General features: G+C 46.0%; 1 long non-coding RNA gene across 1 annotated transcript in view; it reads right to left on the reverse strand.

Moving 5' to 3' along the window:
* Positions 1-13,875, reverse strand: part of LOC144827615 (uncharacterized) — a 57,554-nt gene extending 43,679 nt beyond the window's left edge. Inside the window, exons 1-2 of the long non-coding RNA XR_013610269.1 lie at positions 13,403-13,875; positions 3,792-3,868 (exon numbers count right to left, since the gene is read on the reverse strand). This is a non-coding gene — a long non-coding RNA (uncharacterized LOC144827615). The remainder of the gene's footprint in view (positions 1-3,791; positions 3,869-13,402) is intronic.
* Between the last annotated feature and the right edge of the window lie 9,271 nt (positions 13,876-23,146).

Below are 23,146 nucleotides of genomic sequence, written 5' to 3' on the forward strand. Positions count from 1 at the left end.
TCCGAACTACAAAAGCCATGTCCTTCCCAGAACGGAATCAAGCATCCGAGGACCGGATTTGGGCCCAGATCTTTTGACTGGGGGAGTGTGTGACATTGATCCACATTCAGTCCATCACTTGTTGTTTTTGCAATTGCCGCCCTAAGTGCGCTGGGGATGCCCAGACGTGGGTCCCAGGCACTCCACACCACTTGGAGTCAAGCTAGCCGGGCTGAAGAGAGGTGTTACCTCGAAACCGGTCCGGTCCTCGGATGCTTGATTCCGTTCTGGGAAGGACATGGCTTTTGTAGTTCGGACTGGACTGTTCCCATGGGGCAACAGGGTCAGAGCTGATTTGCATATCGCCATTGTCTAACCCAGGGTGGTGTGGAGTGCAAAAAAACGATGGATTTGGGCCCAGATCTTTTGACTGGGGGAGTGTGTGACATTGATCCACATTCAGTCCATCACTTGTTGTTTTTGCAATTGCCGCCCTAAGTGCGCTGGGGATGCCCAGACGTGGGTCCCAGGCACTCCACACCACTTGGAGTCAAGCTAGCCGGGCTGAAGAGAGGTGTTACCTCGAAACCGGTCCGGTCCTCGGATGCTTGATTCCGTTCTGGGAAGGACATGGCTTTTGTAGTTCGGACTGGACTGTTCCCATGGGGCAACAGGGTCAGAGCTGATTTGCATATCGCCATTGTCTAACCCAGGGTGGTGTGGAGTGCAAAAAAACGATGGATTTGGGCCCAGATCTTTTGACTGGGGGAGTGTGTGACATTGATCCACATTCAGTCCATCACTTGTTGTTTTTGCAATTGCCGCCCTAAGTGCGCTGGGGATGCCCAGACGTGGGTCCCAGGCACTCCACACCACTTGGAGTCAAGCTAGCCGGGCTGAAGAGAGGTGTTACCTCGAAACCGGTCCGGTCCTCGGATGCTTGATTCCGTTCTGGGAAGGACATGGCTTTTGTAGTTCGGACTGGACTGTTCCCATGGGGCAACAGGGTCAGAGCTGATTTGCATATCGCCATTGTCTAACCCAGGGTGGTGTGGAGTGCAAAAAAACGATGGATTTGGGCCCAGATCTTTTGACTGGGGGAGTGTGTGACATTGATCCACATTCAGTCCATCACTTGTTGTTTTTGCAATTACATTTTACATTAGCATATAATATGTGCACATTTTAGACACCTGATATAGCATATATTCAGAGGTTTTAGATGTCCATATTGGGCCTACTACAGGACTGAATTATGTAAATGAATCAGTTACAGGCAGTGCATATGCCAGAGAGGTGCATACTGTGCATCTAGCAGAGTCCAATATTCTTTATGTGTTAAATGCCTTCATAGTGGGCTTGTACCTCTCAGATCTATAATACCATATATTTTTTGGTAACAAGATGTACATATATCAGTGAAATGGAAATTCTCAGAGCAAAATAATTGAGAAGTGTGTAAGGTTTGGCACTCTCTTCTACTAATTGAATGGACCGGGCAGATTAGGGTGTTATTTGAAAATAAAGCCTGGGGAGAAACAAAACACAAGAGAAGTAGATAGTAATTCCAACATTACTTTAGAGTAAAGCCTGTCATGGTCAGAAAAAGTTCATTATCTGCGATTCCAAGTTATGACATCTAGTCTCTTTTGTGGGTCTGTCTTGATTTTATTAACAACGTGTTTTGCTGAAATTCAGATCGGGTATTACATCTGGCTTTTAGTGCCAGTTGAGGATGTGGGTGGAGCAAATACAGTAAGTGGGTTGAGCCAGTGGAGGAAGTGGGTGAAGCCGGTAAGTGGGTGTGGCCTCTTACAAAAATTTGAGCACCTGTACTTAATATTTTACAAATTAAGCACTGTCTATATCTAACTAATCTTTCCTCCTGCATGATAACCAAAACCCTCTAAAACGTATACTTATCTTCAGTACACCCCGTAACCATGTCAAATTAGAGAATAGTGAAATATGGATGATGGATGGGACATTTAAAAGCACGCCCCATCCATTCACTCAAATTTACACTATTCATGCAAAAATTAACAACAATTTAGTCCCCTTAGTGTACAGTTTGCTACCAGACAAACAATCCACAACCTACACTGAATTTTTGACAGTGATTAAATCCAAAACTTCAAACAAAGGTCCTAGGAAAATAATAATAAATTTTGAAATTGCAATGATAAATGTAATTACCAAAACGTACACGGATACCAAAATTCAGGGGTGTTTTTTCCATTTTTCCCAGGTATTTTGGCGTAAATTACAAAAAACATCCCTAGTTGTGGATTATTCTTCTGATAGCAAACTGCAATTTGAATTAAAAAAACTAACAGCACTTTGCTTTGTTACTCCTGAAAGTGTTGACGAATACTACACTGCAATTACAGAATCTGATTTTTTTACAGAAAACGAGGGAAAATCGGCACCCTTACTAAATTATTTCGAGGACACATGGATTGGGCATCTAAGCAGGTCGGGTCACAGGAGGAAACCACGTTTCCATGTGGAGTGGTGGAACTGCTACACGAGCTGCTTAGAAGGAGAAGCAAAGACAAACAATGCCATAGAGGGATGGCATAACTCCTTCAATCACACAATTGGTAAACCTCACCTTAACTTTTATCATTTTTTGGAAACTTTGAGGAAGGAGCAAAGTTTCTAAGAAATGAGAATTTCACAAGCATTAACTGGTAGTCTAAATCCACGCATCTCTAAAAAATCAAAAGAAATGTCTGAGAGACTTTTGGGTACCTTACAACAGTTTTCGTTGTGTGTGGCTTTAGACTACCTAGATAATGTTGCTCACATTCTACATTATTAACTCTAACTAAAACATTACTTTCCTGTTTTGCGCTAAATTCATTAAACTTTTCAATTCAATTGGCATTTTTTAATAAACATTTTTTCAATATTTTATAGTCGGGTCACCTTACCTTAGAAGTCTTCTTTCTTTTTCTTTTTTTCTTTGAACATCACAAACAAATCCATTTTTTTGTTGTAATCCATCAACACATCCACTCCAGAATAATTAAATCTTTTTTTCCTTCTTTTTCAGACGGTAATCCACTCAAAATTTGTAAAAAATGGTCAAAAAAAGATCGAATGACAGTTTTCAAAATGATACCCCAAACAAAATCCAATTATTCCTTCTGTTTCCGAAATCCACCTCAAAATCAGAAATCGATCCATCTTCTTTGATCTGTTTCGAATGCATTTTTTAAAAAAACACAGTCCAACGAATCTTCTTTGTAATCCACGACTCAAAAAATCCCATTAAAAAATCCTTTTTTTTAAAAAAAGACTCCAAAATTCATCCAATAGATCGCATTTGATAATTCCATTTCTTTTTGAAAACCACCAACATTTCAAAAATCGATCCATCTTCTTACTTCTAATTCGAATTTTTTTTGTTTAAAAACCACATTCCAAATAATCTTCTAGTAAATCCATGACTCTTTAAAACTCACAATTTTTGAAAAAATATGCTCCAAATATAAATCAAAACTTCGCATTCGATCTTCTTCTTGTTCCATTTTTTTCAACACATTTTTTATTACAAATAAACAGTATATATACATTTTTATACTGTACTATAATAATAATGTACATTAATTAATTACATTTTCATTTTTATAAATAATAACAAGTGACCCGACTACGGCATACTCTATCTACAAGATCGGCGACATGCTAAAAGCGCTACAATATCATAAAAACATACATACTATTCCTCCCTATTCTCTCCTTGCAATATATATACACTTTAAACCATCTAACTGTTTAAAAAGAAAGCTTAAAAAGTTTTCTACCTGAGCGCAGATCTGCTTGCTTCTACATTGTCCATCGACACTCCTCAAAATGGCCACGATCATGCACGTCTACGCGTCTACGTCATCCGGAGCAAATAAGTTAAAAAACGGACAATTTATATATGTTATACATTATTACACATTAAAGTTATCAAAAACATTTTTATAAATGTTAAATACACAAATGTTAATATTTTTAAATTTATTAAAAATTATATTAAATTATTCTTTATTTTCTTATTAATTTTCTTAATAAAAATCATTATAATCACCACTTTGTTCGGCATAAGTTGGCAGGGTATGCTCAGACGTGAGTCCCTTGCTCACTTTGCCACTGGATTCAAGCAAGCCGGGCTGAAGACCGCTTTAATGCCAGAAACCGGTCCTCGGAAGCTTGTTTCCGGTCCAGGGAAGGCATGGCTTGGCAGTTCGGGCTGGACTGTTCCCATGAGGCACAGGGTCAGACTGATTTGCATATGGCCATGTCTGAACTGGGGTAGCAGAGTGGGCTAAAGAACGGTGATGGATTAAACCCAGATCTGTTGACTGGGTGTGAGTGTTTGATTGGTTCAGATCCTCCGTCCATCACCACCCCTCTTTGGTAGAACTCTCATCAGCACACAGGTTATGTCGAAGGTTGACTCTTGTAATGGTCTCCTAATCAATGCCCAGGAAAGGGTCTTGAGTAAGCTACAGCTGGTGCAGTACACAGCCGCCAGCAACCCCAAGTTTAAGCCGATATCCAAGGTGGTGCGACAGCTCCACTGGCTGGCCATAAAAAGCAGAACCAAATTCAAGTCGTTATGCATTGCATACAAGGAAACCCACAACACAGGACCTGAGTTTCTGAAGAAAGCTCTCTGCTCATACACGCCCAGTAGACCCTTGTGCTCATCAGCAGCCAACCTCTTGATTGTCCCACGAACTAAGAAAGCCTCATGTCATGGGGCAATAGAAGATTCACAGTCGCCACCACTAGATTGTGGAACACTCTCCCCCTTCATGTTAAGACTAGTCCTACCCTGCTAGCCTTCCGGAAACAAGTAAACATCTGGCTCTTCAACCAATAAGTCACTCACTCCACTGCCTTTCCTTTTAGTCCAAAGCGCTGAGACACCCAAGGGTATTTGTGCGCTTTACAAGTTGCTCAAATAAATAAATACAGTTATGAAACTAAAACAACCAACTAATTTTTGGGGAATCAACAAGAAGTGTAAAAATGCAGGGCCTCATTTACAAGAAAAATGACGTCCCACAGCGCCACATCCCATTCTGCTGCGCCGAGCTGCATAATTTTAAAATCACATGGATTCCTCGTATTAACAACAATATGTGTGCTTTCCTCTGCACTGGCGCACAATTGGCTGCACGCGCCAGACAGGTACCTTTCTATCATGTAGCATGGGTGCCTGCATTGCAGGGATGATTATTTTTGTGCAGGAAGAATCATCATCATGCACAAAAACAATTATTGATGATGGCATTTTCTTCTTTCTTGGCATGCTGCAGAATGCAACACGCATAGAAAGACAAAAGAAATGTGGAGAAATAAAAGTATATGTCCTTGCTCCACCACTCCTACGCTTCGTAGTATTCTGATGCATTCCTAGCTTTACAAAACTTTGTAAATCTGCCAATGTATCAGGTTCCATGGAGGTTGCATGGTAATAACCACAGCAACACCCATGGAACCCAGGACGAAGAAAGGTAAGTAGGCTGACCTTTGCCATGGCTACAGGGAAACAACAAGCTGCAAGAGGCATTTTCCTGGAAGTAGTCAGATGACCAGTGGCAACTGGACCTGGACTGGACCCTGCTATTGGCCTCTGCCTGACATCCCATAGGTGTCAAAGTGCTTCCCCTGAGGACCATACAGAGTAATTCGTGAAAGGGGCCCATATTTCAAAGGCCTTGAAAAGTGATGCTGGATGGCTTTTCATGGGCTTGTAAACATGGACAGGTGCACTGCGCCACTGGTGCGTCATAAAAAGTGATGCACTGGTGGGCGGTGCAATGGCCTTGTAAATAAGGCCCGTAGCTGCTAAGAGGTAGTCATAGTGACAGAGTAAAAATTATTAAAACTGTATAAAAAAGACTTTGGTCAGTCTTGCACAAGCCTGGAACAGGACCTTTATTGCACACCTAGCCTTAGATTAAAAACGGAATCAACCAAATTCTGCTTTCACCTGTATGCAACACTCTCTACAGATTATATAAACCCACTTGCTGGGTTGAAATCAGCATTGTTCAAACAATGCAGGGTGACAGTTTGATGAGATGATGTGCCTAACCAGTTACATGTTTCACACTGGAAATGTAGTGATTTGCACAGATTCACAGGCTGTTGAGCCAATGGTAAATGTCAAACCCACAAACCTCATTGCCCAGTTCCAAGATGGCAGCTCTGACGTGTAATAAAACCACTTACGTTGTGCCAGTGGCAGAATTTTGTCATGTGTGCCCCCGTATGCCAAAAATACATACAATACATCAGTACTAGACGTATATAGAGGGATCAGTTGATGATGAGGCATTCTGCAATATAGGTGAGACTTTTATTACCAATATCTATGATATTGTTCCAAAAAGGCATGAACATATCTTGAAATATGTAAATGCTGTCAGTTTCAGTACACTCCTCAGGCCTCTGGGCCCTGGTGAAACTGTAGCTGCTGCACCAAAGTAAATGCTCCTCCCAAACAGAGCCTGTAAAGCCCCTTGGAGGGTGAGCCACACAGTATGAAGGCTTCTGTTTCACAGGTTCTGACAGCAGACATGTTACCTCAATCCTGTATGATAGGATCTCAAATAGTAGTATGGATTGTCGCTGAAATATCTGTTGTAAAAGATATTTCAAAATGCAAATATTTTGTCCCCAAACTTCAGCTTACCAGTTTATGAAACTCAAATATAACCTTTTCATTTTATTCAGGACTTCAGAACAAAATATTAGAATTGTTTTGAGAAAAAAACAATATTTATGTTCTATAAAGCAATAGTCAATTGGTTACCAAACCTAATTTTCATAAACTTCCCTGGAAGAAATTGGCCTCTTTTGCATAGTCATTCCAAATGATTTGCCATTTGCTGGTCCTTACTTAATTGCTGGTCATTTGCTTTGCACAATGGGGCACTGCTGTTCAGTTCCTAATATATGTGCTCTTACCCCTAAAACATAGAGAAACTGGCTAATCCCTCATTGGCATAGTATGTGGGTCAGAAATACAACTATGGAATAAAAAATGAACTGTTACCTGTGGACTACAACATTTATTGTGTCATTCACTAATGTGACAGATAAAAACATGGCTTCAGGCCTACTCTGTGTAGCCTGACCACAAGTGTGCAAAACCTGAAGCTCCTTCTTTACCTTTTTGACAGGACAAAGAAATACAGAGGACAAAGAAGAGTCAGTTGACTGACTTCTGGCATTGCTGCAGGGAAACAACTAGCTGCAAAATGCATTTTCCTGGAAGTATCCAGCTGACCAGTGGCAACTGGACCTGTAGTAGACCCTGCTAATGGCTTCTTCCTGACACCCCATGAGTCTCTAAGTACATTCCCTGTGGATCTGCAGCGCTTCAGAAGTATTCTCCGGTGGTTGTTTGGGTACCAGAGGAAAGTTTGGAAACTTTTGAAAACCTTTCTTCAAGAACATTTGGACTTTGTTTTGCCTTTAAAGAAGCCACACTTATATAATCCTTGTAGCCCACAAGGTAGAGTTCCTGGTATTTCTAAGTGTGGCATGTAGAACATTAATATTTCTATGTGCCTACAGTGACAAGACCCAACAGCTACTTTCAATAGAGCAAGCCTAGTTGTTAGTTGTAGGAACTCAGAGGGCAGATTAACATACCAATATTAACTTGTGAAAGGTACCAGCTAGATAAATAATTAAACCTCTACTTTTGAGAGTTTTGAAAAATCCAATTCAATAAAACTCAGATTTTTTTATGAATATTAAGAAAAGGTTACTTTTAGTAAACTACCTTTTCCTTGTATGAAGTTCTTGAAGCCTCATTTGCATTAACCTTTCAACAACTTTCAGCCTGTACCTGATAGAGGTGTGAAAGCCTACCAGGAACAAACAATAGGCTGATCTGTGTGTTGTGAGTATTGTGCCTGCCTCAAAATCAATTTTACTGTTAGATAGCAGAGGGAACTCAATGTTTCCTTGTCACAATCTCACACAATCCCTCCTCAGTACTAAGAGCACAAGGTAAGCATAGCCAAAGACTTTCACTTATTTAAAATGTCCTTGACACAAGGTATTTTGGGCCTATTTGCAGTAGCAAAAGGTACTTTTAGAAAAATGGGTAGCATTGGATCTGGGAACTCTTACACATGTATTAGAGGGTGGCCAGGAGTTACTCTACCCACCACCTGGCTGGCATAAATGTGGCACCTCCAGGCACCCACTTCAGAACACTTTCTGGACCTGTGAAAGACCAAAAGAGGACTCAACCAGCTATATGTGTCCTGAGAGGAGCCCTGAAGAACTGGACCTGCTCCCTCTTGTACCCAGGACAAAGAAGGGTCAGTTGACTGACCTCCAGCATGGCTACAGGTAAACAACAAGCTGCAAGAGGCTTTTTCATGGAAGAAGCCAGCTAAACAGTGGCAATTGAACCCGGCTATTGGCCTCTGCCTGTCACCCTACGAGTCTCTAAGAGCCTACCCTGAGGACTTGGGACACTTTAGAAGTGTACTCATGTAGTTGTTTGGGTACCAGTAGAAAGTTTGGAAACTTTGAAAACTTTGCCTCCAAAACAGTGGGACTTTGAAAAATGTTCAAGCTTTCTGACTTCCAGACTTTTACCTGGACCAATCCACTTGGTGTATCAATTGCGAATGGCTTGAAATTACAACATGGTGCACGTCTTGCATGACCATTGACTATCACTGATGGTTCACTTTTTCTTGGTGTTGTTTTCCCTTAAAATCTTTAATATTTGTGGTTCTCCTTATTGGGTTTTATCATTTTGGTGTTATTTTGTTTGTTAAATTGTTTGGTGTTTATTACTGCTTCAGTACTGCCTTTATAGTTTGCGCATTGCCCTAAGTCACAGTTGTCTGCTCTGTGCTACAGCAACTATGGTGCTGAGCTCAGATGAATTTAATCACTCAATCAGGGGATTGTGAAGCGTGCTACTTACCCGTGACAGTCTCAAGGTGCTGGGCGGGGTTGCAGCTTTGGGTCAGTCGAAGAGCCAGGTCTTGAGGCTCTTTCTGAAGGTGTGCAGAGTGGGGGAGTGTTTTAATGTGGATTGGGAGTTTGTTCCAGGCCTTTGCTGCGATGTAGGAGAAGGTCCTTCCACCTGCTCTGGTTCTGCGGATGCGCAGGTTTCTGCAAAGACGAGGTCAGCGGAGTGGACGTTTCTCTTGGGAACATGAAGGCGACTCTTTCTTTGAGGTATTTGGGTCTGGTGTTGTGGAGGTATTTGTAGGTGTGGGTGAGTAGCTTTAAAGTTACTCTCTTCTAAACGGTGACCCAGTGGAGGTCTCGCAGGTGTTGGGTGATGTGTTTGTGTCATGGGATGCCGAGGACGAGTCTGGTTGCGGTGTTCTGGATGGTCTGAAGTTTGTGTAGCTGGGATTTGTTGATTCCAGCATAGAGGGTGTTTCCATAGTCCAGTTTTCTTGTTATGAGTGGTGACGGTCTTCCTGGATTCGGGGTGATCCCTTTGAAGGTCTTGAGAAGGATGCAGAGGGTTTTGAAGCAGGTGGAGGCAACGCCGTTGATTTGGCGTGTCATGGTAGTGGAGGAGTCGAGTATGATCCAGAGGTTCCGGGCGTGGTCCATGGGGGTGGGTTGCCGAGGGTGGTGAGCCACCAGGTGTTGTCCCTAGCTGAGGGGGTGGGTCCGAGGATGAGGACTTCTGTCTACTCCAAGTTGAGCTTAAGACAGCTGCTGCTCATCCAGGATGCAACATCTTTTATTCCTTCCTGAAAGCTGAGTCTGGTTGTGAGGGGGTCCTTGGTGAGGGAGAGGATGAGCTAGGTGTCATCGGCATAGGATATTATGCTGAGTCCATGCTGTCTGATGGTGGCGAGGGGGGCCATGTAGATGTTGAAGAGCGTGGGTCTGAGCGATGATCCTTGGGGTACTCCGCAGTTCATCTCTGTGGGTTCAGAGAGGAAGTGTGGGAGTCTGATCCTTTGTGTTCGGCCGGTGAGGAAGGAGCGTAGCCAGTTGAGGGCGGTTCCTTGTATGCCGCGTCATAGAGTCTGGGTGTGGTACGGTGACTGCAGTTTGGCCTTGGTCGAGGAGCATGCGGATGTCGTCTGTGGCAGCGAGGAAGGCGGTCTCAGTGCTGTGATTGCTGCAGAACTCGTATTGGGAAGGGTCGAGGATGGCTTTAAGGGTTCCCATTAACAAGAGTTGCAGTTACACCTTGAGGTGGTCCTATTCCCACTAATCCAATTTCTTTCAGTACCAGTATGTACTAATGTAGCACATGAATCGATTCTATCTTGCCTGCTTGTGTAGCATTTTCCTATGCCAAGAATTCTCATAACATGCTCAGTTACTACTCTAATGCTGGGGCCAGCATTTTACTTGGGCACCATCATGTAATATTAGGCTCACAATTTCAAGAATTCCCACCAATATTCAAGGGCAAACATTATCTCAGAGGTGGGTGTCTCTGGCCATAGACTATTGCCAAATGCCAAGATTTACCACTATTGTGCCAGGGCCTCCATAGCACCAGGGCCATGCACCAGGTTCTAGGCAGGTATCTGTGGTTATATGCCGTCTAGTATTTCACACCATAATATTTTCATAGTAATGTGAGGTGCCCTGTAACCAAAATGAACATTTCAGTTTATGACAGATAACTGTGTATGTTGGGTGTATGTGAGATACATATATGTGTCATGTATGTATGTCATCGAGAGCCATTAGCGTGACTTATTTTATTCTAAATTCAGTAATTACCTGCTGCGATGTAGCAACAGTGGGTAGCAGAACATGTCACTCAGTGTTGCTAAGTCATACATTAATTTGTGGCTGCTCTGTTTGTGTTCTTTGAGAGGCTGTTGGTGTAGTGCTGGAGAGCAGGCTTTTGAAGGATAGGTAAGGGAAGGCACAAAGAGTGGTGGGGGTAAGTGGCAGGAGGCCATGTTTTTTTTTGGGGGGGGGAAGCGAAGAAGAGGCAATTTTAAGTAGGACTCCTCTGCCCTTTTGTATCAGTTCTGAGCGGGAACAGAAGATTTTGGGGGTTATTCTTAAAATAAAATTATAGATAGATAAAAAGTATATAACTGGAATGTTTTTTCATCTCAGGTTCTGAGTGACATCTTAGACAACTTAAGCTTTGCTCACACTATCTATTTGATGTCAATCAGAATGCCTTCGTGAAAAAAACCTTCCCATTATATACTGTCACCCATCTATAATTCTGTATATTTTAGATGTTTGATTGCTTTTATTGTACAAAAAGCAGAAGCAAAAACCCAAATTTCATCGAGCACTATTTCATAGTTCTCTGTGAAATTGATACTTTACCATTATAATGACAGCCATCAAACCACTCTGCGGAGCTTTAACATCATCTTGGATACAACGAATATGCAGAATGGAGGACCAAATTAAGTGACAAGGTTTTTGGAAATTTTTAGGCACATTTTTTGGCAGTATTATTTTCATTAATTCTAGTTAGAAAGATAATTTTTTTCTGTAGTTGGCAAATCCTACAAATACTAATAAATTATGTGACAAATTATGTGTAAAAAGCAGTCAAACTATAATTATGTGGTAAATGCTGCAACCATAGTATTGCATGAATTGTCTGCCCTTTTCCCGTTGTTTTATTAGGAATATTTTCATGAACAAAACTTTTCATTCACATCTTTTTCAATGTAACTCTGCCACAACAAACACGTCATTACAGTGGTTTAGCTAGACTTTAGACCCCCCGCGACGGTCACTGCATTTGCTGTCCTGCAGCAGGTGCATTGAAGAGTGGGGGGGGGGTGCTGACAGATCCTCGGATTATTGCTGCCCCGCGACGGCCTCACTGAAGAGCGATGGGAGTTGTGCTGATGATTGCCACCCCAAGGTGGCAGGTAAGAGGCCGCAGCCCCCAAAACTGGTGCTGCCCAGGGTGGACCGCCCCCCCCCCCCACTTGCTACCCCACTGTGTAATTTCAAAAATACGTAATGGGTAACATTTGTAATATGGTCCTATGTTGCCATTTCAGGGTGCTGTTGATGTTTAGAAAACACTCGGTTTTGACATTGTGGTTTATGATGTCATCAAACCCCTCAATGGCAACACTGGATCATTATACTAGTTACCTGCAATGTATACTCTATGAATGTATGCAGAGGGAGAAATAAACAGTGAAATAGAAAGAAAGAAAAGCATTCTATTAGAAAATGATTGAAAAAAACATCATAAAAAGTAAATCCTGCACTTTGAAAGGTTTTGGGGGACTTTGCAGAGCATATAATTTAATAGTGTGTGGATGATCACAATTAAGACACCTTTCACCATGATGAAAATGGACATGTTCCATTCTCAAAGTATGCAACATACTTGCCATAGCTGCCAAGGTTTCAGATTGGTTATGTGTGACATTTTCATAATTTCAGTGTGATTATGAGTGACATTCAACGACTATGAGTGACACTTTCTCACAAGCAAACTCAAGCAATGAAGGTGAGGGAAACATACACATATCAGAAATTACAACCATTTGAGCAACGAGAAACTCTAAGTAGATTTTAAAACTGCTGTACAGCACCAGAAATGGAAGGGCACTAACCTAGTAAAAAGCTGTAACTCACAGACAATCCTCATAAAATACATTTGCGAATATGTCTGGTTCATGTTGGAAGAGATGTGTGCTAGAGAGACCTCTATAAACCCTCCCAACCTGCCACTGCAGGGGGGCTGGAAGATCAGGTACACTGTGTCCTAATCTTGGAATTAGTCCAAAACTGGTTTAACACCGGCCTGACAACAATGGCACAGCAAGTGAGTGCACCCCAGATAACCAAATGAAGGTTCGTCCTCTTGAGAACAGGACGATAGAAATGTCTCCAAAATCTTGATGTTCCTATCAACGTGAAAAACATAGGATTGGGGCTGAGAAAAAAACTGAATGCTTCAGTCAGAGCACATAATGCTGAGATCTGAGTCATGGTGAAGGAAATGAGGATTTCAAGCAAGTGCCCTTTAAACAATCACAGGCACAGAATCAGAAGAAAATGCGACTAAACAAGACATAAAACTATGAGGTTTGGTTTAATCCATAAACATCCAAACTACGTGGTTCGAAACAATAAGTTTACCAGTGTTCCAGAAATCTCCTCCCTGTGTGTTTTCCCAATCTCGTGTTACAAACAAATCTTTATTCAATATGCCAGTTCAACTCATTGCATTGCATTCCATTCCTGAGCAAGTGCCTCCTGTAGTGACAGACCTTCCACCGGCCCCACCCACTCCCTTGGACCCGGTTTCCAGTGTGCTTCCAAGACACCATAAATCCCCGATATGTGCACCTGAACAATACAGAATATGTTGCCCAGTAAACCATAATTCACTCCAATCTGACACTTTCACAGACATCCATCTCATTGCACTACTTCAGTGCCCTCTCACCTGTGCCACCATGACGTGTCCTCCTGCAGTGCCAGGGTGAGCCAGAGAGCGTCTTTCACCAGGTTGTTGGGAAGAGGGTCACTGAGGCTGCAAGCAGTAGTGATGTATACTGGCTGAAGGTGGCTGTCTGTACTGTTGAGAGAGTTGGCGCGTCTGGTTGGTGCAGTGACACTCACTGCCATGGCGTTATGCTGCTCTCTCTGGTTATACTTTGATGGCGTTGATGTGGTTGGACCCTCATTTAGGACCTATGGTGCACTGCTGTGGGCAGGAGGCTGGAGAGGACATCTGCCGATCTCTTGGGCCACATTGGCAGAGGTATGCTTTCACCGGGTGTTGCTCAGCTGGACTGGGGGTCCCGCCCGGGCTGGAATTGTTTAATACTTGCAGCGCAGAGATACACTTTGGTGTAATTCACAATAATAATAGCAGGGCCGGTACAGGTGTTGTGTAATATCTAGTATCCCCTTGGGATCGTGTTTCCCCTTCACTTCGGCCGTCTTCGGAGAATTAACTCAGCCCGGGCAGGATAAGACAGAAGCAGTCGATCTCTGCTCGGGCTGAGCACGGGGATACACGATTTCATGGGATACCAGACAGGCTCAAGCTACAAATTATCTGACGTTTCTCTGAATACTGAAGCCACTGCTGCACAGGAGACAGGAAGCAAATCGAAAGCCACGAACGGTTAAATAAATGAACATTAAATTCATACACAGAGTCGAAGTGAAAGAATGGAATGCTTATTTTCCAAGCAAATCGCAACAAGTACAAAGAAAGAAAGGTGAAATGAATAAAAATTAAATAAATGCACGCACGGAGTCACAGTGAAAGAATTGATTTTTTTAAAGCAAGTGGCAAGTAGTACAAAGAAGGAAGCAGTGAAATAAATGAACATTAAATAAATACATGTTCGGAGTCAGAGTGAAAGAAGGGATTTTTTTATTTTTTGAAGCAAATTGCAAGTAATACAGAAGGAAGCGTGAAATAAATTAAAATTAAACACATGTACGGAGTCGGAGTGGAAGAAAGGAATTTTTATTTTTTAAACAAATCGCAAGTAGTACAAAGAAGGAAAAGTGAAATAAATGAAAATTAAGCATATGCACAGAGTCGGAGTGAAAGAATGGAATTTTTATTTTTGAGATGGAATCACATTGTAAATTAAAACATGAGGAGAGGGAATGACAGAGCAGGGAACGTAGCTGAAAAGGTTTTAGATTGCTATGTATGACATTCTCATAAATTCAGTGTAATTATGAGTGACATTCCAACAACTATCAATCTATCAATCAATAATTTGTAAAGTGCACCACTCACCTGTGAGAGTCTCCAAGCGCTGGGGGGATGGGGGGTAGGGAGCTGGCGGGTTGCTACTGCTCAAACAGCCAGGTCTTGAGGCATCTCCTGAAGGTCAGTAGGTTCTGGGTCTGCCGTAGGTCGATGGGGAGGGTGTTTCATGTCTTGGCGGCGAGGTGGGAGAAAGATCTTCCGCCGGCAGGCATTCTTCAGATGCGTGGGATGGTGGCGAGGGCGAGGTCAGCGGAGCGGAGCTGGCGGTACGGGGTGTAGAAGGTGAGTCGTGTGTTGAGGTATGCCGGTCCATTGTTGTGGAGTGCCTTGTGGGCGTGGGTGAGGAGCTTGAAGGATATCCTCTTGTTGACGGGGAGCCAATGTAGGTCTCTCAGGTGTTTTGTGATGTGGCAGGGCCTGTCGAGGATGAGGCATGCAGAGGCGCTCTGTATGCGTTGGAGTCGCATCTGGAGTTTCGCCGGGGCTCCTGCTTAGAGTGCGTTGCCGTAGTCCAGTTTGCTTCTGACGAGGGCCTGGGTGATCGTCCTTCTGGTCTCGGTGGGGATCCATTTGTAGATATTGCGGAGCATATGGAGGATGTTGAAGCAGGAGGATGAGACGGTGTTGACTTGCTGGGTCATTGATAGCGATGAGTCTAGGATGATTCCCAGGTTGCAGGCGTGTTCGGTGGGTTTCGGTGCGGCTCCCTGTTTTGCCGGCCACCAGGAGTCATCCCAGGTGGAGGGAGTGGATCCGAGGATGAGGAACTCCGTCTTGTCTGAGTTCAGCTTCAGGCGGCTGTTCTTCATCCATTCGGCGACGGCCTTCATTCCCTCAGGGAGGTTGGTTTTGGCTGCGGTGGGGTCATTGGTGATGGAGAGGATCAGCTGGGTGTCGTCGGTGTATGAGATGATGTTGAGATGGTGCAATCAGACGATGTTGGTGAGCAGTGCCATGTAGACTTTGGAAAGTGTCGGGCTGAGTGAGGATCCTTGGGGTACGCCGGAGATGATCTTGGTGGCTTTTGAGCGAAAGGGTGGGACACTCTGTGTTCTGCCGATGAGGAAAGAGGTGGTCCAGTCCAGTTCTTTGTCGCAGATCCTTGCGTTGTGGAGGCATGTTTGTAGAGTGTGGTGGCAGACGGTGTCGAAGGCGGCGACAGATCCAGTAGGATAAGAGCCACGGTTTCACCGCTGTCTAGCAGGGTCCTCATGTAATCGGTGGCGCGATGAAGGCAGTTTCAGGGCGGTGGTTGCTGCGAAATACCGATTGGGTGCGTCCAGAGCATTGTTCTGTTCGAGGAAGCGTGTCAGTTGCTTGTTTTTAAAAAATATATATATTTTTGTTTGCTTTTTTAAAACATATAAACATAAGCATGTCCACCATACCCTACCCCCTCCACCCTCCACCCACCCCTCCCAGAATCTCACAGAAAACACTACACATAGATACAGTGGTGCTCCACCTATCGCAACATTGCACATCGCCGTCTATATCCTCCCCCGCATGCACCGGGACAACAGGGTGGCCTGACCTCCTTCGTTCACAGTCCTCCATCCAGACCATAATAGCGTCTCCATTTCCCCCACACTCTACTGAACTTCTTAGGGCAACCTCTAGCTTTGTATGTGACCCTCTCCGCTGTCATGTAAATATCCATGCCTCTTCTCCATTTGTCTAGTCGAGGAGGTATGGGAGCACCCCATGCTCTAGCCACATCTCTCTTAGCTACCACCAAAGCCAGTATAAGGAAAATCAAGAGTGGGCGATTCAGATCCACTTCATTTGTTATACCCAACAGAACCAGTTTAGGCTCCACGGGAAGGGTCAATTCCAGTATGTCACTTAATTCACTTAATATCTGGGCCCAGTAGTTCTGGATTACACGGCAGTCCCAGATGGTTTGATAAAAGTTTCCCTTCACATACCCACAACGCAGACAGTTAGGATCACTGGCCCGCCCCATCCGGTGCAATCGGTGTCTATCGTAATAAACCCTATGGAGGATTTTAAATTGTATGACCCGAAGCCGAGACTTTATCGCGACTTCCCTGGGGTGCATCAAGGCTGTCTCCCAGTCAAGTGTGTTCATCTCCCACAGATTTAGTTCCCACGTTCCTTTCAATTTCACCAGTCCATCAGGCATATTGTTAATCAACGTTGTTATAGGTCAGGCAAACTAGTTTAGTCGGGAAGTGCTCCTGCAGCAGACGGCCCTCAAGCGGTGCATACTCCGGCAGGGGACCTGTGAGCGCCGTCTCTGCCCTCCATGCATTATGTACCTGCTCGTAATTCAAGTACTGAGTATGATGCAATCCATACTCCACCCTCAACGCCTGGAAGGACATCAGAGCTCCCCTTTTCAGCAGATCTCCCAGAACGGAGATACCAATGTCATCCCACCTTTTAAACCCCTTCAGTTTATGCAATTCCTTTAACCATGTACAGTGCCATATCGGTGTTTGTTTCGTCGGTTTGTGTACCCAGTCAATCCTCTTAGTCGCCCTCTCCCTTGTCTCCACAGTCACACGCGTTGCTAAGAGTAGTCTTTCCCTTCCCCTGCCTCCATATATGTAATGCAGACAGGTGCACTGCGCCTTTGTCCCTCTCTCCAATCTATATGTGGGGTGATCGGCCGGGGCATGGAGCCAGTCATTTATTGGCAATAAATGTTCTGCCCAATAATACGCCTCAAGATTGGGTAAGGAGATCCCTCCATTATATTGGTTCTTCTGCAGTGTCTCTAGGGCTATTCTAGGATGTTTCCCCCAGCCAAAGCAACGACCGGAGCTCTTCAATTATATCTTAAAAACCTGTCGGGGAAGGGGGAATACTCATTCTGTAGGGCATACAAGAGCCGTGGCAGGGTTATCATCTTGAACATTGCGGCACGTCCTAGAATTGTGAGGGGGAGGGTCTTCCATCTAGCTGTGTCACTAGCGAAGTTTGTGAGCACTCAATGGATATTTCTCTGATACGAGAGTGATCGGTCCTTCGTCACGTATATCCCCAGATATGTAAACCCCTCGCCCGTGACCCGAAGTGTGTCAGGCAGGGTAGGGATACCTCCTCTCCCCTAGGGTTATACAGGAGTGACTTATGCCAATTTATCGTGTATCCTGAATGGGAGCCGTAGCGGCCCAGCAGGGTAAATAGTTGTGGTATCAAGACCTCTGGGTGGGTGACATATAGGAGGATATCATCCGGTATATAGCGATATTTTCTCTTCAACCGTATCGATCCAGTCAGTTTTAAACCCTCATATCCCTGTGTCGAGTCTTATCTCACACGCCACTATTTCTATGGTAAGGGCAAACAATAGCAGTGATAAAGGGCACCCCTGCCGGTCCCTAACCGTATGGGAAAATCCGCTGACAACACCCCATTGACCTTTACCCTCGCTCTCGGGTCAGTATAAAGGAGGCCTACCCACCTCCTAAACTTAGGACCAAAGCCAAACTTAAGCAATACTCCCTCCAGGTGTAGCCAGTGTCCTGCATCAAACGCTTTTTCGGCATCCAAAGATAAGAACACATGGGAGTCCTGACGGTCACACACCGCCATCAACCAATTATGAGTTCTCCTCAAATTTAACCTGGTTGCCCTATCTGGCAGGAAGCCGGTCTGATCCAGGTGAGCCAGATCTGGAATCACGCGTCTCAGCCGCAGTGCCAGAATCGTCGCCAGGAGTTTAACCTCCATGTTTAGAAGAGAAATGGGCCAATACGACGCGCACTCCTCCGGCAGCTTACCTTGTTTATAGATTGGTATAATTGTGGCCATACGTAGATCTGGAGGCAGCGTGCTTTCCTGAACCGTCCCCAAGAAAAGAGACCGGCGTTATACGTGCATGAGGATTTAGCACAGAAAGAGGACTACGGAGATAGGCAAAGCTGGTTAGCTAGGGTGAGTAAAGTTGTGTGTAAGTCCTTATTCTGGAGGTCCCATGCCGTCAGTCGCAAGGTCCTGCCCTCTGTTCTGTGTCTCCTCCCTAATATCACCAAAAGAGGCGAGTGGTCCGAGATTCCCCGCACCTGATGTTCTGCCTTATCCTCCGTGCTAAGAGCATGGTGGGGAGGGAAGACATAGTCCAATCTGGAATACACCTTGGGGGCCCCTGAAAAATAAGAGGAAATTCTAGCGTCCGGGTGGAGCCATTTCCAGGTGTCCGTCAATCCTAGCGCATGGATGGACTTCGCCAGGTGGGACAGTGCTTAGGGATCAGTCCGCTCCCTTGACCTGTCCAATGGAGCGTACATAACATCAATGAAGTCCCCTCCCACCACATGTAGTGTGTCTGGCATATTCAAAAGGATATCAGCTAAACCAGCGAGGGTTCTAGCCTGAAGTTTTGGTGGTGTGTAAACAGAAATTATCGTGATCTTCTGGCGTCCTCATGTTCCCGTAATCCCCACATAAGTGCCTTGCGGGTCCGTCCATGTTTGTGTGACTGCAAAAGGGGGGACTTCTTAATCAGTATGGCAACCCCTCTAGAGCCCGACTTGTACCCAGCATGGGCCAGAACCTTGTACGACCCCCTGGCCAGGAACCCGCATCGTGTACCGGTAAATGTGTCTCCTGCATCAGGACTATATCTGGGGCTATCCTTCTAACATAGGACATAACCAACCCCCTTTTTATCTTGTTGCCCAGGCCATTCACGTTCCATGTAAGGATTCGGACACTGCCACTGTCTTGTGCGGACGTTCCCAGGCTACTCAACACCGCAGGGGACATTAGTCCTGACTGGCTCATGCAAAGGCAGGCGTCTGGTGTGTGGTATGCAGGTGTATGGATCAGTTCAGTTTGTGACATGCTTTAAAAAGTTAACTGTGAACCCCCCCAACACTCATCCAAAACTTCCCCCCTCCCTTCCCCGAAAGCAATGTAGCTTTACCCCGATAACGGCCTCTCCCCACTTCCCTCTCCCCTCCAGTCCCATCACCATCCAAAAGACGGAGATAAAGCTTTCCAGGTGAAGGAGGTCTGTCGCCCACCTAATCTCACCCCCAAAATATAAGAAACTCGCTCTAAACCTCTAACAGAGGAACATGCAAACGTAGAAGCACAAGCAGATAAGAACAATAAAAAAGTTAAACCAAAAGAACAAAGCAAACAGAAGGAGGTGTCCAACTTGCGTGCTCCTTGGCCACGTAGTCGATACTCGGTCAGCCATTACTGTCCCATCTTCACAAATTGGAGTCCAGGGGGTCCCCCTGAGAAGCCCCCATCCCTTGCGTAGTCTCCTGTTCCATATCATTTATTGCTACTACCAGGGGATGTAGTGATTGCTCTTCCGATTCTTCTCCCTCGGAGGAGGTACCACCAGGTTCTCCCTCCCCTTCTGACTGTGCTTTTTCTGCAAGGCAGCGGAACCTGGAGCCCGTCGGCCGATTAGAATTGAGAGAGGCCGTGCTCTGCCTCCTCCGCCGTACAGATACGAATTTGGGATATGGGGTTACAGCTTCCGTGTCTCTGCCTCAGTCTCGTTGGTTTTGGCGATCCTCTCGGGCCTTCCATGGATCTCCCCATAGCAGGTGCCTTTTGAACCCCAGACGTGTGTCTTGTCAGAGTAGGGCGCTCCTCCAGCCACTGCCATGCCTCCTCCGGGTTTTGAAAAAAGTATGATTTCTCCTTGTATATCACATTCAGCTTTGCAGGAAATAGGAGCATGTACTGGGTGTGAAGGTCTCTCAGTTTAGCCTTAACCGCTTTCGAAGGAGCGCCTCTGCCTCTGCACTTCCTGGCTGTAGTCTGGGAAAATCATTATTTGGGCATTTTCTAGGCGGATTTCCCCAAATTTTCTAGCTTCCTTTAGAATCATATCTCTGTCCACAACATTCAGGAAGCAAGCAATGACTGTCTGAGGCCTAGCTCCTGCCAGTGGCTTAGCCAGCAGCGCTCTGGGCGCCCTTTCTATTATGAAAAAAGTCGAGAATTTGTCCTTTGGGAAGGTGCGTAGAAGCCAGGAGTGCAGGAACTCCGCCATGTTTGCAACCTCGATTCCCTCCCTAAAGCCCACAAAGCGGAGGTTGTTGTATCTTGCCCTGTTTTCTGCATCGTCCACCTTCCACAGAAGCTGCTTATGAGAGGATTGAAGGTCCGCCATACCTTTCTTCAAGTCTTGTATGGTATCTTCACCCTCCCCTATTCTAGTTTCTGATGCCGTCACTCAATCCGCTGGATTTCGGAGGTCTTGTCATAAGAGCGTCACCTCCATGCCCACCTCTCCGATTTTATTCTCCAGGGCCTGTATGGCACACATCAGTAGGGCTGTGTCCAAACGAGCACCAGAAGAGTAATCTTCTGGGGGAAAGGGCGCCGTGGTGTAACGGTCCAGTGTTCCCTGTCTGGGGGGGTTGGGATCTTCGTCTTTCTTGCCCATGATGCTCTATCCACGGGCCACACACCTGTAGGGTCCACGCTGTCTGGGGGGCGCTGAGAATCTCTCCGCAGCTCACCACAATCGTAATCCCCCTTCAGGCAATCCCTCCAGTCCCAGCCTCTCACTGGCCGTCGCACAGATCACTTGTCCTGGTCACCAAGAATAGCCACTAGCAGTATCCCCATCCGAGCAGGGGGGTTGGAACATGACACGGGTGAGAAACAGGGAGCTCCACACCCCCAGGTGGGCAACCTCTGTAGGGTCTGCTAGAAATCACCGCAATTATGCGTAGGAGGTCTTGCCCAGTGCCCTGCACCACGCAGAGCCCACACGGAGCAGAATACCTGATGATGAAGGTGGAGTCAGTGCCCCCCCAGTTGTGTTCGTCTTCCTTGAGTGTCCCACACTGCTCTTGCCGTTGCGCCCTTTTCCGGAGGGAGGTGCAATATGGGCCCCCGAACCGAGCAGCGCCCTCCACTGCCTCCTGGGAACGATCGGAGGCCTCCTCTCGCCACGATCTCTCACTCCTCAGGGACAGTGAAGCGAGGGGGGGGGGAAACGCGCCACTCAAAGCCTCATTTTGGGCCCGCAATGATGTAGTGTCACTGACTTTTCGGGATCCCCGCACTCTCGTTGCAGCTCCAGGAGACCCTCTAGTGTCTGTGTTATCGGAGGGCTCAGGCCGGTTCCCCAGCTCCCCGACCCGGCAGGTAGACGGGGCGGGCGCCTCACTCTACGTCAAGCCGCGACCCAGGTCCTCCAAAGCCTCCACTGTCAGCGCCACTCTCCCCGGGGCCAGCCCTCACCTTGAGACGCAGCAGGCTTCCGCTGGGCCGGTAGGCCAGATCCGGTGTCCTCACCCCCTCTAGACCACTCTCCGGCTCCCCGGGACCGATGCAATGTCCCGTCGGAGCTCCGGTCCACCTCCGTGATCTCAGCCGAGCCGGAGGGAGATGGAGCCGTACATCCGAGGCGCCCAGCAATCGGCAGTATCTCCGGCCGCACCGCGATCGGGCTAGGCGCCCTAGCGGCGCCATCTTGGATCGCGTTACGAGGCCTCCGAGCTCTTCTTCGCTGCCTCGGAAATAGGAACACCCCGGCTCTCAGAATACACTCAATGTCATCAGGGGGGATCAGGGATCCTGCAGATGGTAAAACTTCGGTTTTCAGAGCTTCAGGCCACCATTAAAGTTGTCTGCAGCGCAGGCACACGTCCTACTCGGCCATGTTGTTGGCCACGCCCCTCTGTGTCAGTTGCTTGTTGACCATTTTCTCGATGACTTTCACCGGGAATGGGAGCAGAGAGATGGGCCGGAAGTTCTTGAGGTCCTTGGGGTCCACCTTGGGTCTCTTGAGTAGGACGTTGATCTTGGCGTGTAGCCAGCTTTCCGGGAAGGTGGCAGTCTTGAAGGAGGTGTTAATGATCTTGTGGAGGTGGGGTGCGATGATGGTGCTTGCTTTGTTGAAGACGTGGTGTGAGCAGGGGTCGACCAGAGATCCGGAGTGGATGGTGCTCATGATTGTGATGGTGTAATTGTCGTCGACGTGGGTCCAGGAGAGCAGGAAGTAGGTGTGGCTGGGGGCGGTGATTCTGAGGTGTCGGTTGATGTTGGGGGGAGTCTGTGTGTTGAAGCGGTCATGGATGTCTGCGATTTTGTAGTGGAAGAAGGTGGCTAGGGAGTTGCAGAGGTCTTGCGACGGCAGGATGTTGTTGGAGTTGGAGCTGCGGTTGGAGAGTTCCTTCCCGATGTTGAAGAGCTATTTGCTGTTGTGTACGTTGACTATGAGTGACTCTTTCTTGCAAGCAAAGTCAAGTAATAAAGATGAGGTGAGCATTTAAATATCAGAAGTTACACCCATTTCACCAAAGAGAAACTCTAAGAAGTTCTTAAAATTACTGCAAAGCACCAGCTCTGGAAGGGCACTGACCTCGTACTCGCGAGCCGCCCCAGACAGCTGCACGGGCATTGTGAAGTCTCCGGAGAGTGAGGCGCACACCTTACAGCCAGCCAGGATGCTGTTTGTTTCAAAGACAGTATTGTTTAATCAATCCGAATAAAAATGAT

Source organism: Lissotriton helveticus, chromosome 4_1, assembly GCF_964261635.1.
Source record: "Lissotriton helveticus chromosome 4_1, aLisHel1.1, whole genome shotgun sequence".
NCBI lineage: Eukaryota > Metazoa > Chordata > Amphibia > Caudata > Salamandridae > Lissotriton > Lissotriton helveticus.